At 41.4% G+C, this 18,967-nt stretch overlaps 1 long non-coding RNA gene across 1 annotated transcript; it reads left to right on the top strand.

The window, feature by feature from the left end:
- Positions 1–447: 447 nt before the first annotated feature.
- On the top strand, positions 448–11,256 carry LOC115076960. The gene is made up of 2 exons (XR_003852917.1): positions 448–678; positions 10,711–11,256. It is a non-coding gene; the product is annotated as an uncharacterized LOC115076960 (long non-coding RNA).
- The last annotated feature ends 7,711 nt before the right edge of the window (positions 11,257–18,967 follow it).

Below are 18,967 nucleotides of genomic sequence, written 5' to 3'. Positions count from 1 at the left end.
CACTAATCTTCACTAAAACTAACCCTCATTCCCCTTAGTTTGAGCCCTTGGGTGCCGGGGTCAGCTGGACTTACGTGGGATTTCATATTGAGGACCGGACTCAGCACAGACAGGTGGATCAAAGTAGATAGTAAAGATCGATGGATGTCAGCCAAAAATTAAAGAATTTATTAAAAATAATTACTGGTATTTGACAACAGGAATCAGAAAATACAAGGAAAAAATCTGTAAATTACAGCAAGTCCAAATATCACAGGAAAACACAGAACCTCAGGAGATACAGGAGATAAAAAATTAAGAACTTGAAAGAAAATGTTGTCAAAGCACTAGTGCTGTGCTGGAACTTTCCTATATAATTCCCTGCATTGTGATGTCATTGTGATCTCAGAACTAGGTTCAAGAAAAAAAAAGAAACTATTGCTCCTTTAGAAACACAGAGGAGGACGACGGAGCCCTGACCACACAATCACCTCAGACTTGCAGCCAACCCCCGGCAGCGAACGATCCCAGAGGTAAACTGAAAATTAATTTAGAGACTTGACGACCAAGGCATCTGTCAGAAACTGCGCCACTCCCCGACTAACCCCCACGCGCACCGCCATTAAATTAGATACCCGACGTCCAGGGCATGCCATAGCCCGGCTTCGACGTCCGGGGCGTGCCACAGCCTGGCCCAAGGTAAGCGGATTCGACTGTGTAACAGTACCCCTCCCTCTAGACCCTCCTCCGGAAGGTTTGAGTTTTCCTGTATGATTTGCATGGAATTGTCGAATTAAATTCTTATCTAAAATGTTAGAAGCCGGTTCCCAAGAATTTTCTTCCGGACCATATCCTTCCCAGGACAAAAGATACTCCCATCTTCGTCCACATTTTCGAACATCCAGGATTTCATGTACTTGATAGATAATGTCACTCTCCGCCGTAAACTGTGGTGAATCAGGAATTCCTCGAGTGGGCCAAGAGAGTATGAGTGGTTTAAGAATAGATACATGGAAGGAATTATGAATTTTTAATGAAGAAGGTAGTCATAGTTGATATGTCACTGGTCCTAATTGTTTGAGCACTGAAAAAGGGCCAATATATCAGGGAGCCAGAAGCATGGAAGGAACCTTTAAATGGATATTATGAGTACTAAGCCACACTCTATCTCCTTGCAAAAATTGAGGTGCCAGTTTTCGATGGCGATCAAAAAATCTTTTAGCTGTTAAACCTGCTTGTTTAATCATTTGTTGGGTATGAATCCAAAATTGTTTCAATTTCTTGGCTGTCATTTGAGCTGTTGGAGATGGAACGGATAAAGTCAATGGCAAAGGTGGAAGTGGTTGTTTGCCATAAATGATTTAGAATGGTGAAACTCCTGTGGCTGTGCAGAAATGTGAGTTATGGGAAAATTCAGTCCATGGTAAAAGATCAACCCAATTATCCTATTGAACATTGATATAGGTTCTGAGAAATTGTTTTAGGGAACGATTAGTATGTTCAGCCTGACCATTAGCTTGCGGATGATATGCAGTTGTGAAATCTAAAGTTATATCAAATTTTTTACAGAGATTCCGCCAAAATTTTGCAGTGAATTGGGTACCATGATCAGAAGTAATATGTCTAGGAAGTCCATGTAAACGAAAAATATGTTGCACAAACAGTTGAGCCAATTGAGATGCTGAAGGAAGACTAGATAGTGCAGTAAAATGGGCCATCTTAGAAAAGCAATCAATTACCACCCAAATGACAGTCTTATTTTGTGATATTGGAAGATCCACGATGAAATCAGTAGATAAATGTGTCCAGGGATCCTCTGGAACTGGCAATGGTTGTAATTCCCCCCAAGGGCGACCTACCAAAGTTTTCTGTTGAGCACATACTGGGCATGAATCCACATAAGCACAAACATCTTTTCTCATATTTGGCCACCAATAAAATTGTTGAATTAATGCCAGTGTCCGTCCACATCCTGGATGTTCTGCAATGTGGGAATCGTGAGACCAGGATAATACCTGATTTCGAAGTCTCTTGGAAACCACTGTTTTTCCTAGAGGAACAGTTTCAGTGACAGAAAGAAGAATTCGAGCTGGATCAATGATATGTTGTGTAGAATCATCAGGTTCTTTGGAACAAATAGAATGTGAGAGAGCATCCGCATGAAGATTTTTTGCTGCAGGTCTGTAATGGAGATTAAAGTCAAAACACATAAAGAAAAGAGCCCAACGAGCCTGACGTGGATTAAGACGTTGAGCCTGTTGAAGATGTTCAAGATTTTTGTGGTCTGTATAAACTGCAATCCAATGTTGAGCTCCTTCAAGCCATTGATGCTATTCTTCAAATGCCAACTTAATTGTTAAAAGTTCTTTGTCACCAATGGCATAATTTCTCTCAGCTGAAGAAAACTTCTTGTAGAAAAAGGAACATGGATGTAAGGTACCTGAAGTCCCATGCTGAATGAGCACTGCTCCAACTCCGTCGGATGAAGCATCTACCTCCACCACAAAAGGAACTCTTGGATCTGGGTGTCAAAGACAGAGTTTCTGGAGAAAAGCCTGCTTAAGAGTTCTAAAGGCTACTTCAGCTTCTATGGACCATTGTTTAACGTTAGCTCCTTTATGTGTTAATGCAGTAAGTGGTGCAGCTAATTTAGAATAATTCGGAATGAAGCTGTGATAATAATTTGCAAATCCTAGGAATCTTTGAAGAGTTTGTAAGCCATTGGGTTGAGGCCAATCTTGAATACTCTTAAGTTTTGCTGGATTCATACGAAAGCCTTGACTAGAAACTATATAACTTAGGAAAGGAAGAGCTTCCTTTTCAAAAATACATTTTTCTAATTTTGCGTATAAACAATTGTCCCTCAGTTATTGTAACACTTTAGTGACATCTTGTTGATGAGATTGAAGATCCTTGGAAAAAATCTAAATATACCACCACACAATCATAGACCACCTCCCCCCCTTGCTCTTCTCCTTTTCCATCTGTGCCCCTACCCTCCCCCCCTGGAATTTGCTGCACTTCATAACTCCTGTACCACTTTCTCATTGTTAAAGATAAAGTTTTCTTAGTTTTGTATAAAGTTTCTCTTTCTTTCTACCTTTTTCCTCCATAGCTATTTAGTTCTTTTATGTTATTATATATAATCTCAGAATGTTTTTACGATGCTTATATCTTACACCATTTGCGTTTAACTTTGACATGTTATTCTGTTCATTGTATTTTCCTCCTTTCAGTTCAGTGTAAGCCGGTATGATGTGCCTCACGAATGTCGGCAAAGAAAAGTCAATAAATAAATAAATAAATAAATAAATAAATAAATAGAGGAGATCTCGAAAAATTTCATTCATTATATTTTAAGAAACAGCTGGGGCATTGCAAAGTCCAAACGGCATAACCAAATACTCATAATGGCCATCCCTGGTGTTGAATGCTGTTTTCCATTCATTCCTTTCACATATCCGAACCAAATTATAAGCCCCACGGAGATCCAGTTTAGTGAATATTTTATCTCCTTGTAAAAGATCAAACAACTCCGCTATGAGCAGTAATGGGTAACAATCTTTTAAAGTGATTGCATTTAAGCCCCGATAGTCAATACATGGTCGAAGAGTACCATCTTTTTTACTTACAAAGAAGAAATCCGCTCCTGCTGGAGAAGAAGATTGTCGAATAAAACCCTTTTGTAGATTTTCCTTAATATATTCTGATATAGCATGAGTTTCTGGAAGAGACAATGGGTAAACCTGACCTCAAGGGGGTGTAGAACCTGGCTTCAGATTATTTTCACAATCATACTTTCGATGAGGAAACAGTGAATCTGCAGGCTTTTTAGAAAAAACATCTGCATACTGGAGATATTGTGTAGTTAAGTTGTTAGGTGATAAGATGGTGGAAGAACAAGGTAGATCAATACAATTCTTCAAACAAGTTTTTTGACAAGTTAAACTCCAATGAGTTAATTGAAGTGAGGTCCAATCGAATTGTGGGTTATGTGTCTGAAGCCAGGGAATTCCAAGTACCACTGGTTGAATAGCCTTCCGAATGACATAAAAAGCTAGATGTTCCTGATGTTGTGAATTTGTGCAAAAACATTTTTTTTTATTTTTTTATTTGTCATCTTTTAACAATATACAAAATAAACGTTTGCATTAGAAATACAGAGAATGTCCACTAAAGTAACTATCATCTCGAAATAATTAACCCTCTTAACTCAGAGGGTTTATAATTACACTTACTATTTAAATTTCTCTTATTACATAGGTAAACATGGAGAGAAAAGAAACATAACAGAGGAGCATAAAGAGGAAAAAAACAAAATACAAACTTTAACTCCTGTTTTCCATTCCCAAACTAATTCTCCCCTTACAGTTCACTAGGTTGTCTCCTCCCATCCAAAAAGACCCGCAGTTGGTCCGGTAAGAAAAAATATATAAGTATTTCTGGCCAGTTTAATGATGCACTTACAAGGATAACGCAGCATAAAACTGGCTCCTAGTGCTAGGGTCTCAGATCTCATTTGTAAGAAAGCTTTCCTACGATGTTGTGTGGATTTAGCTAAGTCTGGATACACATGTACAAGACCACAGCAATATAATTCATTTAAGTATTTAAAATAATTCTTCATAATCTTTGAAACACTTGTTTCATCAAAAAAGGAAATAAAGAGTACAGCCCAGTCCACAATTTAAATACTAGAATTTTCTAAGTATCCGGTTAGGTTTTGAAAGTCCAACCTTTGAACATTTGAAATGGCTGAGACAGAATTGGTTCTTTTAGGTAGAAAGAATAATTTCTTTACAGCTGGAATCTCCTGTTGTGGAATCTTTAAAGTCTCCATTGCATATTTCCTAAAAGTTAACAGGGGTATCTCACCCATTACAATAGGAAAATTTAATAATCTTATATTTAAATGCCTCATATAGTTTTCTATGGATTCCAATCTCGACATATAAGCCCTCTCAGATATCATCGTGGCATTTAAACTATGGAGGCTTTTTATTTCCTCATTTACTTTCTTGAAAGAATCATCATATTCAACAAATTTCTGCTGATTGTCCCGTTCCTGTGTCGCAACTTTAGCTGCAATCTCATCCAACTTTAGGGCCTGATTGTCTAGTTTATCCGACATCCTCGCCATAAGGTCCCAGATTGTATCAAGGGTTACTACCGCTGGTTTAATAAATTGCAGTGGAGGGGATTTTCTTACCCCAACTCCAGTAGATACACTGGCTTCTCCCACTGGTATGGGGATATCAGTTGCTTCCTGCACCTCTCCTCCCAGCGAAGCAAAAGCTTGGGTTCTCAACCCTCCTCCAAGCGAACCGGCAGCTTCTGGGCCACCCAACCAGGCGCCCCCGATGATGTCATTGGTATGATCCTCGGCCCCTCCATTGTCGGTGTGTGGCAAAGCTCCCAGCGGCGTTCTCGGAGCTGGAGGGCTCAACGAAAGCTCCCCAGGGGAGTAAGGCTCTCCTCTCGCCTGCTCTCCAGCGGGAGTTGAAGCCCTCAAAACAGGTATGGAAGAGGTGAACTCAGATATCAAACGTTGCCCAGTAGCAATGGCAAAGTCGGCAAAGTCCGGGTGGGTATACCCGGACTTTGCCTTTTCTCTTATGAGACATGACTTTACAGGAAAATTTGCCAAAGCTTAATCCAAAAAATCTGAGAAGACGGAGCAAACGGAGTTGTGACCTCTCAGGACGCCATCTTGGTTTCTCTCCCTCGAATTTGTGCAAAAGTTTATTGGTATGGTAGTATGTGTAATATTTCCTGGAAGATAATCTCCATGAATAGAAGAAAGAGTCAGGGGTACTGGACAAACATGAGTAGGAATAGCCAATAGTTCCACAAGATCTTGCATTAAAAGATTTCTTCCGGCACAAGAATCAAATAAAGCTAAAGTGGAAAAATTCCGATCTCCAACAGAAAGAGTAACTGGCAGAGTTAATGGGGGGGGGGGGAACAGGTGAAGCTAGACCTAGGATCAATCCCCCGGTGAATCCTAGGCCCGGGAGTTTCCCGGTCGGATAGGACATTAAAATAAAATAAGAACATAAGAACATGCCATACTGGGTCACACCAAGGGTCCATCAAGCCCAACATCCTGTTTCCAACAGTGGCCAATCCAGGCCATAAGGACCTGGCAAGTATCCAAAAACTAAGTCTATTTCATGTTACCGTTGCTAGTAATAGCAGTGGCTATTTTCTAAGTCAACTTAATTAATAGCAGGTAATGGACTTCTCATCCAAGAACTTATCCAATCCTTTTTTAAACACAGCTATACTAACTGAACTAACCACGTTCTCTGGCAACAAATTCCAGAGTTTAATTGTGCGTTGAGTGAAGAAGACCTTTCTCCGATTAGTTTTAAAAGTGCCACATGCTAACTTCATGGAGTGCCCCCTAGTCTTTCTATTATCCGAAAGGGTAAATAACCGATTCACATCTACCCGTTCTAGACCTCTCATGATTTTAAACACCTCTATCATATCCCCCCCTCAGTCGTCTCTTCTCCAAGCTGAAAAGTCCTAACCTCTTTAGTCTTTCCTCATAGGGGAGCTGTTCCATTCCCCTTATCATTTTGGTAGCCCTTCTCTGTATCTTCTCCATCGCGACTATATCTTTTTTGAGATGCGGCGACCAGAACTGTACACAGTATTCAAGGTGTGGTCTCACCATAGAACGATACAGAGGCATTATGACATTTTCCGTTTTATTCACCATTCCCTTTCTAATAATTCCCAACATTCTGTTTGCTTTTTTGACTGCCGCAGCACACTGAGCCGACAATTTCAATGTGTTATCCACTATGACACCTAGATCTCTTTCTTGGGTTGTAGCACCTAATATGGAACCCAACATTGTCTTGCACTGTATTTTCATATGTTACGTATATCAGTGCAATGTCTACATAGTGTTCTTGCAGCATCACCTCCTGCTGACTGCTTCAAATTGATGGGAGTAGCTAAGCATCAGGAGCTTTCAAAGAGTTAAAACATTAGTATCTACTCAGAAATAAAATAGTGCTACAAGATGTGTGTTAGTGGGAAGCCAACACCCACTCCCTAATGCAGAGATCACTTCAAAAATTTTGTTAGGACAGAATGAGAGATGAATTGTCGTCATAAAAGGAAGACAAGCCCATCGCAGTCACTAGGAATTATCAGAAATATTTCCTGTGGGTCAGTCATGTTTTGACCTTCCCAACATGGCTACAAACCTCAACATTAGTCGAGCAGAAGGTATTTTAATTAGATATACCTAACATCTGATATAATGCCTTTTGTTATAACTTTTATATACTAGGTCCAAAGAAGGCATTACTCCAATTTGTTGCTTCAAATAATTCTTGGTTAGCCTTCTGTGTTTTCAAAATATTCTTATAGGCTGATTACAAAGATTTTTCTCCAATTCTGTGTCTATAGGAAAAGATCTTAGTGAAGCCAATTTTCAATGGGTTTAGGTTCAAACTTTTGTAGTTAGGCTCCTAAATGTGAGTGGCTAGACTGGGGAAAATGGGGGCTTTGCAATAGAGTAACATGGGTTTCAACGGCACACCTTTGCATTAGCGGGGAAAAGGTTTTTGTGAGAGAGAGAAATCAATATGTCACTCTATTTATACCACTGTAAGAGGGGGTACTTTTAATTCGGTGTGCAGTTTGGGGGATGGCTTGGGGGAATGGTTTGGGGGATGGTTACACAGTCAGAGGTACGAACAGCAAAGTTGCACACATGTTATAAAATGTGTGCACGTGCGGGCGAATGTCTGTCATGCGTGCAACAAGGGAATTTTTTAAAACTATGTGAGGCAACGCAGGTAGGCCTTTCCCAGTTCCCTCCCAGCCCACTCCAATTAAGGAGCCGACTGGGAGGGTACTTCCCTCACCCTATCCTTCCTCCCGACCCCTAACCTCACCCTACCTAGCCCCTAATTTTTTATTTCAATACTTACAGCTCCTCCGGAGAAGAAGTAACTTCCTTGCGCCGGCAGCCAGCCGAAGCATGCTTCCCTGGGTCAGCATCTAAAATCATTGTCCTGGCCCGCCCCCCACCCAGGCCACACCCCCAGCCCACCCCTTTTACTTGGCCCAGCACTTCTGGTTGTAACAGGGATTATGCGCGTGGCTGGACCCTTTGTAAAATGTGCTTAAGGCCCAACCATACATTTAGTCTCCAGATTTTACGCACATGCGGGTTTTCAAATCAGGCCAATAGAGAACACTGAAATACTTTAGCAAAAGCTAATAATGGCAAACTAAACCAATATTAGCTTAGTTTTGTGTGTCATTTTGGATGGATGAAACAAAAAATATTGTTGATGTTTTCATGTCATTTTAAAATGGCAGCACATCCCTAGGACACACTTTGATATCAAAAGATACAGGAAAATGATAAATAAAGACAAAACATGTGACTCAGTAACACCACGATTCCCAGTGCTTGCTTCTGCAATCAGCTGAAGAATCAATATGAATAAGAATTTGTTTGAAAAAATGTCTCTTTCATGCTAATGAGTGAAGAACATATGAATGCACTGGAAATTATTTGCAACAGCTTACATTGTAAACTTTTTTTTTTTTTTTTTTTTTTTTTTTTAAATATTTAGGTGCTTATTCATTTATTTTATTCTGTCTTGGAGCAAAACTCTGCTATTATTTTCTATAAATCTGGAAAAGTGAAATCTCTGGCAAAGAATATTAAACATGCTTTTCACATGCCCTGGAAAAAAGTGCTCAGATTTCAAATATTTCTGCTGGAATCCTGCATAGCTGAAGTATGGTGCCCTTTGGGGATTATACCCTTATTTGATTTATTAAACTGATTAAAGCAAATAGAGACTCGTATAAAAGAAAAAATAAACTTTGTTACTACTCTTAGCAGAAGGCATGCAGAATACTACCCTTAATCGATAAGCCTTGATGCTTTTAATGGAATTACAACATTGCTCCCTGCTTTAACAGCAGGGGGAAAAGGGTAATTGGATTCAGACAGTAACCAACGAGGTTCCCGACTTCTAAGGTCTGGGTTACTGATACTCAGACCTAAGGGAAAAAGCACAGGCCTGCTTCTATGGCCAAGTCCAAAAGCAAAACACACAAAGCAACACTGTCTGAATTTTCAAGAAAGCTCATCACCCAGTAAAAAAATGTTGCTAGGTGCAGGTTTTATGGGTTATCATAAGGCTTAGGGATAACTGCATGGACCTGCAGTTAATACCCTTAAGAGAAACATGGGAGTATCCTACACAGTGTGGCAGTTTCTACCTTAAGAAACTTACTTGTCAGACTGGATGGACCATTTGGTCCTTTTCTGCCATCATTACTATGTTACTATGAGAAGAACTGGCATTTAGGGGCACAGTATTGACATGGTCCTCAACAAGAGATTGTTTCTAGTATCAATCATAAAAGTTTTTAATCTGAGATATATATATATATATATATATAAAGAGAGAGAGAGAGAGAGAGAGAGAGATAGATAGACAGACATACACAGAGGTTCAGTTGAAAAGATTCCTTCATAAATATACTGACTCAAACAATATTCAGTTTCTCTATTAAAGTAATTCTGATGAACACAAAATGAGACCAAATCCTCAAAAAGAAACAAAATAAAGGATATTTTTCTTGTACTTTCATAGCAATCTGCACTACCCTTGTACAACCGCTAATGAATAGCATCAGGGAAGAAGGGTTCTTCTTGTACAAAGTATCCTTTATCCTGTCAAAGATGATGTCATCAGTGTGGAAGAGACATTAATTCTTCATAGAGTTGTGTTAGGCCTCTTTGGGCCTGATTAATTAAGACTTTTCTCTATTCTCTGCCCTGTGTGTGATACAATCCAGGAGCCCAAACATGGCCTAGAATTCTATTTTAAAATTTAAAAAATCCCATAGTGGCCAGAACATAAACATTTAGGGGTAGATTTTAAAAGCCCTGCGCGCCTATTTTGCATAGGCCGCCGGCGCGCGCAAAGCCCCGGGACACGCGTAAGTCCCGGGGCTTGCTAAAATGGGCGGTCCGGGGGCGTGTCTGTGGTCCGGGGGCATGTCTGGGGGTGTGTCTGTGGCCCAGAGCGGTCTGGGGGCATGGCCGAGTGCCCCAACACAGCGGCCTGTGTCGGGGTCTGGCCAGCCGGTGTGCACAAGTTATGCCTGCCAGCGGCAGGCGTAACTCCATCAAACAAGGTAGGGGGGGATTTAGGTAGGGCCGGGGAGGGTGGGTTAGATAGGGGAAGGGAGGGAAAGGTGGGGGGGGGGAACAAAAAAAAAAAAGTTCCCTCCGAGGCCGCTCTGATTTCGGAGCGGCCTCGGAGGGAACGGAGGCAGGCTCCTTGGCTCGGCACGCGCAGGCTGCCGATTTTGTGCAGCCTTGCGCGTGCCGACCCCGGATTTTAAAAGATATGCACGGCTCCGCGAGTATTCTTTTAAAATCCGGCGTACTTTTGTTTGTGCCGGTTGTGTGAACAAAACTACACGCGCACGCTGTTTTTTAAAATGTACCCCTTATTTTGTGGACCTATTGGTTTGATTATTTATTTTAAAAAAAAAAAAGTTATAATATCAGAGCCCAAGAAACATGCACAAAATCTGTTCTACTGGAAGAACGAAGTACCTAAGGGGATTGGTTTAGACTTGCTGAAAAATCGTTCAGTTCTTTTGCTTGTCTTTTATGTCGCTTGTTGCCTTGCTCTTTCTTCTCTTTAACCAACACCATCTTCTCCCTAGGCAAACAAACTGGCAAATCAAAGACTAAAATTATCAACTGGGGCTACTCTAATGCCAAGAACAGATGTGAGTGAGAAGTGCAGACCATGGACCATCTGCTCTTTCATCCACTCCTTGGGCAGACCTGTATGAAGGAGGACCTTGCTGCAGCCACAGGAAAGAGGCATCTCTTTTGCATGATTTTGGAAGAGAAACTGCCAAAGACACGAGTAATGATGTAGTTGCCATCTGTTCTTTCCAGGGAAAGGGATGTTGTTGTGGCCTCTCTGGATGGTGAACCTCTTCACCAAAGAATTTGAAATGAATGCCTGGACCAACTCCCTACAGGAATCTCCTTTTCCATATGTACAGAATGCAGGCTTTTACCTGAACACAGCATGTTCTTCCAACCCAAATCATGATTCCTGACCTTCTGGGCAATCAGGAAATCTTACTGCCTGCACACACGGAAAGAGTAATGAGGAATATTTTGAAGACTAGGAAACAAGCAGGAAGTTTGTAACTTTTCGCCCCTGTAGAATAAATCATAAATCTATAAAGCTAGTATAGACATGCTGGTTCCTTTGTAGTTTGACTTTTAAGTTTTCTGCTAGAAGTGTCACTGGAATCTTTTTCTGAAGGAGGAGATAAAATAAAATTTCCAAAGAACTGAGTCTGTCAAGACAGATGAGAAAATTCCTGCAGCCAACTATTCAAGCGATGGCAGCAGAATAGAAAAGCAAAATTCAAGAAAAGCATCAGTATAGCTTACATTCAAAATTTATTGTAGGTGTGAGAAAAGCAGAAACAGTCTCTTACTACCAAAGTTAGAATGAAGAGAAATATAATAATAGGATCTATAAAGCTTTTATTGATGTGACATGGACTTTCTTTATCATATCATGAATCTAACTCTGGTAGGTAGGAAACAAATATTCTCCACTCTTGTAGCTATGACAACCAACCATGTCTTCTTCTGAGGATTAGAAGGTGCCGTACCTGACTCGTATGGTTTATTTTTAGTCACAAGGATTAGCTCCAGATAACAAATTGTCTCACAGGTGGGCAAGTAAGGAGAAAATATAGCCTTTTAATGCTTTCCCTTAAGGTTCTTCCTTCTCTATCAGCTTCAGGCATGATAAATATGGAACATTCAGTTTAGTTAATGTGACTTTGAAAAGTTGCTTTTCCAACCATGACTACTATTTAAGCAGACAGGAATCTAATGGAAAGGAAATCTTTAAGGGAAAGAAGACAACGTTGTGACAAATGTTTGCTTGTAGAACACTAGCATCCGTCAACTGAGGAACTCGTAACATCAGAAATTCAGAAGGTTGCCATTGATATTCCGAGCTGGTCCACAATAATGTTCAGGCATGAAGTGGGCTTTTGACTTGAAAATAAAAGACATGAATGTCATTTTTTGCTTTTATGAGAGAGGGGACTAATATCGGCCCTGCTATAAACATGTCCGAGGCAGTGAAGCTGTCAGTTATAGGTGCACAGTGATGTTTACACAGCTATCAGGTGTTATATACTACTACATCTCTGCTATCATTCCCAGGACAAACCAAATCAACTACTCAAATCAAATATTTTAGGCGTATAAGCTCTTGTAGCCTGTTTATACTTTAAAAGTGGTTTTCTGGTCACAACTAACTGCAGGAATGGGAACTTCTTTTTGTCTAAAACTACAGGGCATTTTTTTTTTACGTCTAAAGATAACTGAACAATGTCTTTCTGGCACAGGGAAGTAATTGCACATAGATGATGAGTTCCTTTTAAATATTAGGGATGCACATGAAAAATAATCACTTTGGGGCAGATTTTTAAAAAGTACACGAGCGCCTACTTTTGTTCGCGCACCCGGCGCAAACAAGAGTACGCCGGATTTTAATAGATACGCACGTAGCCGCACGTATCTTTTAAAATCCAGGGTCGGCGCGTGCAAGGCTGCGCAAAATTGGCAGCCTGCGCACGCCGAGCCGCACAGCCTGCCTCCGTTCCCTCCGAGGCCGCTCCGAAATCAGAGCGGCCTCGGAGGGAACTTTCCTTCCGCCTTCCCCTCCCTTCCCCTACCTAACCCACCCCCCCAGCCCTATCTAACCCCCCCACCTTTATTCTAAAAGTTACGCCTGCCCGAGGCAGGTGTAACTCGTGCGCACTGGCCGGCTGCCGGCGCACGATTCCCCGGCCCGGGAGCAGTTTCAGAGGCCTTGGCCATGCCCCCGAAATGCCCCCGGGCCGGAACCATGCCCGCGGCCCCAACCCCCAGAATGCCCCCAATGACGCGTTGCCACGACATGCCCCCTGACACGCCCCCGACATGGCCCGTCCCGGGGCTTGTGCGCACCACCGAGCCTATGCAACATAGGCTTGGTGCACGCAGGGGGTGGAAGGGGCAGCTTTTCAGGGGTTACACACGTATCCTACGTGCGTACCCCTTTGAAAATCTGCCCCTTTATGTCATTGGGCTTTTATGTCAGTATATTATTTTGTATTGTTTCTGTCATTTGTGTAATTTCCATTAAAACCAATAGGGGGAAGCAATGAGCATGCTATTTTTTGCCTTTAGCATTGTATTTTTCCCATCAACTTTTTATGAAACTTGCAGGCATTGAAAATCCCTCTCTGCAGATCACCTGTAAGCACTGAGAGAGGGTTAGAGCAAACAGCAGGCTGGCATAGATTACCTATGGGGCAAAGTAGCAGAGGCAGAGGCATCAATGCCCCAAATACTGAGGGCAAAAAGTGTGAGCATTGGTTTTCAGTAGGGGGGTGAACCTTCAAGGACAGAGCATTTGTGTCCAGTGGGTGGGGAAACCCCTGTGGCAGAGTGTCCTACAGAAACCCTCAGGACACCTTAATAGACTGGTCCCACCTTATCACAGGGCATTCTGGGTCCAGGGTGCCTCTTCTGAGCAGGAATAAAGTGTAGGCCCTGGGGAAGATAAGGAGATGGCAGCTCCATTTAAGTAAGAAGTATGCTGAGGTAAGCTGCTTCTTTGTACCATTGTGAGTGTGTATAATGAAAGTATACAAGGGAAAACTGGAGTCCAGATTGTAATCTGTCCTTCAGCCAACCATAGACCATTTGTACTCTGTGAAATTATACTATATGCTCAGTGCTCTTGCCTCTCCCATGGGAATTCAGGGGAAACTCAGGGGAGGTTATTTTAATAAAGACAAATATTCTGCTGCCAGTCATGAACAGTGTGGACTCATAAGGACCCTTCCCCTCTAAGATAACCCATCCACTCTGCATGCTCGGCAGAAAGAAAATGCTAGGCAACCTTAGCAAGGTCTGGCCAGATTTTGGCCTTGTGTTTCCAGTGTGCTAAGACCTCAGTTATTGTTCAAGCATAGTTTCTGCAGTGGCCGCCTCTGGAGATCTTGACAAAACCCTTGCTGCCAACTGCTGAAGTCATAGCCTATGTCAGGAGAACCTATCCTGCCGTGGCAAAGGGGGGTGGCAGCTTAAGAGGTAATCAGTGGGGTGCTGCAAGGGGACCCTGCTCTGTTCTTCACATTTGCACTGTTTCTCTGCCTCTTCTGTGTGGGAATTATGAGCTTTGCTCCTGAAAGAGTATGTCAGGGGTTAAACTCTATCAACACATCCAACTTCCCCTTTCTCGGGCCTGCACTGAAGGCAGCAGAATTGTGTAAGCTTTAGCCTGCCACTAGCTGAGACAAGAAATCTGTCTGACAATCTACTTGCACCAGACATGCCTGCACCAGGAATGGAGCTCAAACTGTAGCAGATCGAAACTGCTCTTTGCCTACTTCCTCTTACACTTAGTCAGCTAGTTTAACACATCTTAAACTGCTTCAATGTCCAGTTTATGACCTTTCCCCTCCCGGCCTGCCAGCTTACACGTAGTCAGCATAAAGGCCAGGAAGGACATTTTATTTTATTTTTTATTTAACACTTTTTTTTTATACCGGCATTCGTAGGACACATCATGTCGGTTTACAAGTAACTGAGAAGGGAAATTACAATGAACAAGGGAGGGGCTAACTGGGTAATATGCAAAATACAAAGGAAGAGAGTCAACAGCAGAATTACAACTTTTTGCATTCAAGTTAGGGTTAAATATGCAAAAGAACTTATAAACAAATTAAGCGAGGCATGTACACTTGAGAAATTAGCATATGAGGGCTTATTTACAGTAAGAGGAGGCAAGTGCACATATGTATAGTTAAAAGCTAGTGGGGGGGGGGAGAAAGGAAGGAGGGAGCAGGGGGAGAGGGGCGGGTGGGGTAGAGTGAAGAGGGGTACAGTAAGGCACGGGTACTTTGAGGGAGGGGTTGCTAGGGGGTGAGAGGGAGGGGTAAAGGGGGGCTAGGAGTGCAAGGGAAGGAAACAGGAAGGGGTGGTATAAAGGCTGAGTGTGAGCTGAGGTGGTTCGTAGGACAAAATTAGGATTGAGAGGAGTTGGGGTATGCCTGTCTAAAGAGCCATGTTTTGATTCCTTTTTTGAAGTGGCTCAGGGATGGTTCTAGGCGGAGGTGGACGGGGATGACGCTGTAACAGCCAATGAATGATATATGTATTTGCAAAGAACCAATGATGTGATAACAAATCTGCATGCTATGCTTTATGATGGAATTATGTACAATAAAAGGAGCCCCGGGGAAGGAGGAGGGGATGTGGCCTTCCCGGGGACACGCTTCACCACGAATCCTGCCTGATGGGTCTTCATTGCTGCAACACTTCTGCTCACATTTCCTGCACCCCAGCCACCAGCTTTTCTTTCCATAGGGTGTTGGACTAGAGGGCTCCCCATGATCCATGTTTCACACGTGATGGCCAACACGGTAACAATGCAGCAGGGTGTAGGATGAGAGCTGATTTGGGGGTAATAGCTATAGTCCCGGCTCCTCCTCAGCTGGTTCAGCTTATACAAAACCCCAAAAACCCAGCAGCTTTGAGAGTTGAAAACAAAGCAGCTCTGGAATGAAACAGGTTTTGTGTAGTTTCAGTTGGAAAATGATACAAAATGATAAGTAACTGTTGTTGTTTTCACATCATTTTAAAATGTTAACATATCCCTAATTAATATTTAGATAAGAGAAGCTCATTTGCCTCAAAATTCATCTGTTAAATACAATTTATAATCTATGTTCACATTTCTGCTTCCCAATTTACTTAAGCACTGCTCTGAAACTGCGCTTTTGGTGCGTATTATGAAAGTAAGAAGCCACAAATAATATTCTTCCAGGCATTTGAGATTTTAAGTTGCAGCACTCAAAAAGTAAATTAAAAAAAAAATAATTTGTAAGTAACTGGTGGAAAGAGAATACGACAGGAAAAGACTAAAGGGTGTTTCATTTAAAGATGGCTTGCTCTACATCCATAAGGCAGAAAACTTCATCTGTTGCCTTCAGAAAAAAAAGAGGAAAAAAAATAAACATCTTCCAATTCCTCCAGCAGTTTTCCTAAGTGCCTCTAATCTTATCAAATAATACGGTTTACTAAAAACAATAAAATCTATCTTTTTTTATGTTTAGCATCTTGTATGCACATCCAATGACAAATAATTTAGCTCTGTATCCCTATGCGACATTAAACTTTGTTTCATTTGCAGGCAATAAAACATTATTTTATGGTATGCTGGTTATTTTATTTATTAAAAGCAGTTCACCGGCTGTATAGAAAATAGGTATTCATGTTGCAAATTTAGATTTGTTTAGGTAGAAATAAGAGCGAGTTCATTAATTTTGACTGCTTATATTTAACTAAATTGACTGTCTTGTAGGATAGCTGCTTATTGTGATTCTTCCTGTCCCTGTTTGACTAGAATAGTAGATGTACCGTGGACACTATCAGCTATCTGCAAACATTTTCCAGCTGTGGACAACCGAGCTTGCTGCATTCAACTAGGACGTTGGCTTCTCTGACCAGTGGATCCAGAAGATAGTCTGACTTCCTCATATCAACACTATTTTTTTCTTCTCTTTGCTTAACTTCACTACATTTCTTCTTCCTGGTGCTAACCCCCCCCCCCCCCCCCCCCCCACACACACACACACACACTGGAAACCACTCCAAACATCAAGTCTCTCTCTCTTTCACTCGCCATTCTCCCTTCTGCCTTGCCCACAGCTCTTCCTCTCATCCAATCATTGACACTCTCAGATTTATTTATCCTTCTCACTGTCATCACGCTTCCCATTCTCCTCTCCAAACTCTTGGATTTGGATTTAATTACTCGCTTTTCAAAATTCAAACTCAAGGCAATAACATTTTAGCTGCAGAAGGTATTTCAGGTACTTTCCTCTTCCTCCCCTCAGCTAGAGATCAATTTCAATCCTAGACCTTCAAGGCAACTTTCACCCCAACTGTACACATCAACCCAGTATCCTTCCAACTTTATCCCTGCCCCCTCCTTCCTCCTCCTCCTCTCCCTTGCTCATGTTCCCCGTGGAATGTCCACTCAATCTCCAACAATTCATGATCTATTTCTCTCTCATTCCCTCCATTGTCTGAGACCTGACACTGGCATAGACCACATGATCAGCTCAAAAGTCATGGTTATGATCACATTTTAAATTATTTCATATCAACCTTAAACTTCTTGGCCTTTTTGCACTTTGACCCATAAAAAACAAGTTTATCAAAATAACCAAGAAACTAAATCAAATTTTAAAACAATCACAAAATCCTTTTGGAACATAGCAGGACAATACATATGTGAAAGTCAGATTTACACTGAAAGGTAATTGACTCACCTAAGTCTCTTGAAGCAAGATAAGCTTTTCTCCAGTGAAGGAGATGGATACAGAGGTGGATAAGTCTTCTTTTTGCAAAACATAAACTCTCAAAAGTAGATTAAGCAAATAGTATTGGCATGTAAAATAAATGTTGCTGAAAAGCACATGGAGATTTATGAAAAAATAAATAGGAAATGCAGAGACCTAGTAGTTCTGATACATAGAAAGATTTTAGGATTTCAGCTTCTGGATATAATTATCTACAAACCTGATAATGAGCACAAAATATATTCAAAAAATGCCTGATCAATGATATTATCAAAGTTCTTTTTCTTACAATAGTTTTCTAGAGTCAATTAGCAATAAGCTTGCATTGGTATGAAGGAGTTCTGAATAACACAGAAACATGATGACAGAGAAAGACCAGTTGACCTATCCAGTCTACCCAAAAGTGGTCCTCAACTGACATAAACCATAGAAAATGCCACCTCTAAAGAGTGCATGATAAATCAAACCTTGGGAAAGGTGAGCACCGCCTGATCAGAAATGAGAGTTGTATGCAACTAAGGGGGTCACTTTCAAAGGCTTATCACATGCGATAAGCCTCTATCACACTTGAAAAGGCCCTTTTCGCGTGCGATAGCATGCTGGGAGCAGAGTCAGGGCGACGAGGGGAGGAGTCGGGGCGGTGAGGCGGACTCAACAGTGTCTTCGCTGGTGGTGATAAGGTTAGTAACATTATCTTCGCCAGTAGCGCGGCCAATAGCACCACCTTTCACGATGGCACTATTGGGTACAAAAGCCGGCAGCAAAAACACTGCAGTGGTGCGAAGGCTGCTGACTTTCACAGGCCCATCCCCCTTCGCCCTCCCACCCCCCTTTTTCACTGGATTTACCATTCTGCGATAGAATGGTGACTCCAGGCCTAAGGTAGAAATGATACCACAAGGGGGAAATAGATGCATCAATTCAGCATGCCACCAAAGATTCCTGGTAGTTACTTCTAAATGTGCAGCATCAGCACAACCATTTAAGTTAGCTGTTGGGAAACAAAGTGATTCTAGAGGATGCCACAATACTGTGAAATAAAACAGTCAGCCCTCAGAATAATTAATATGATGTTTAAGGAGTAAGGGTTGTATAAGAAATTAGAAGCATGCTTGATTTAGCCTCTCCCCTCCTCCTAGATGTGGGCTAGTAACCTTTTGATAATATATCGTGTAATGTTTGAATGTTATGCTCTTCTTTGGAATGCCTGTTTATATCATTTATGTTGTAAATGTTATAACTAATAAATAATAAATTTAAAAAAAAAAACAGTCAGTCCTTTCAGATGATCTATAATGAGACAAAATTGTCTGGTGCATTAGCCTAAACTGCTTCAGTTCATAACTGTGGTTAAGTTACTGTGCTTTTACAAACATTAAATATCTTTTTCCCAAAAGATTACTGCAGTAAAATGGCTTCTAGACCCAAATTAAGCATGTTCATTCCTTGAAGTACAATATCTTCGGCCATTTTATGTTAGGTCTTAAAGATTGCTTTTATAATTGGCTTATAGTTT

The sequence above is a fragment of the Rhinatrema bivittatum genome, chromosome 15 (assembly GCF_901001135.1).
Source record: "Rhinatrema bivittatum chromosome 15, aRhiBiv1.1, whole genome shotgun sequence".
NCBI classification, from domain to species: domain Eukaryota; kingdom Metazoa; phylum Chordata; class Amphibia; order Gymnophiona; family Rhinatrematidae; genus Rhinatrema; species Rhinatrema bivittatum.
This window is presented reverse-complemented; position numbering and strand designations above follow the sequence as displayed.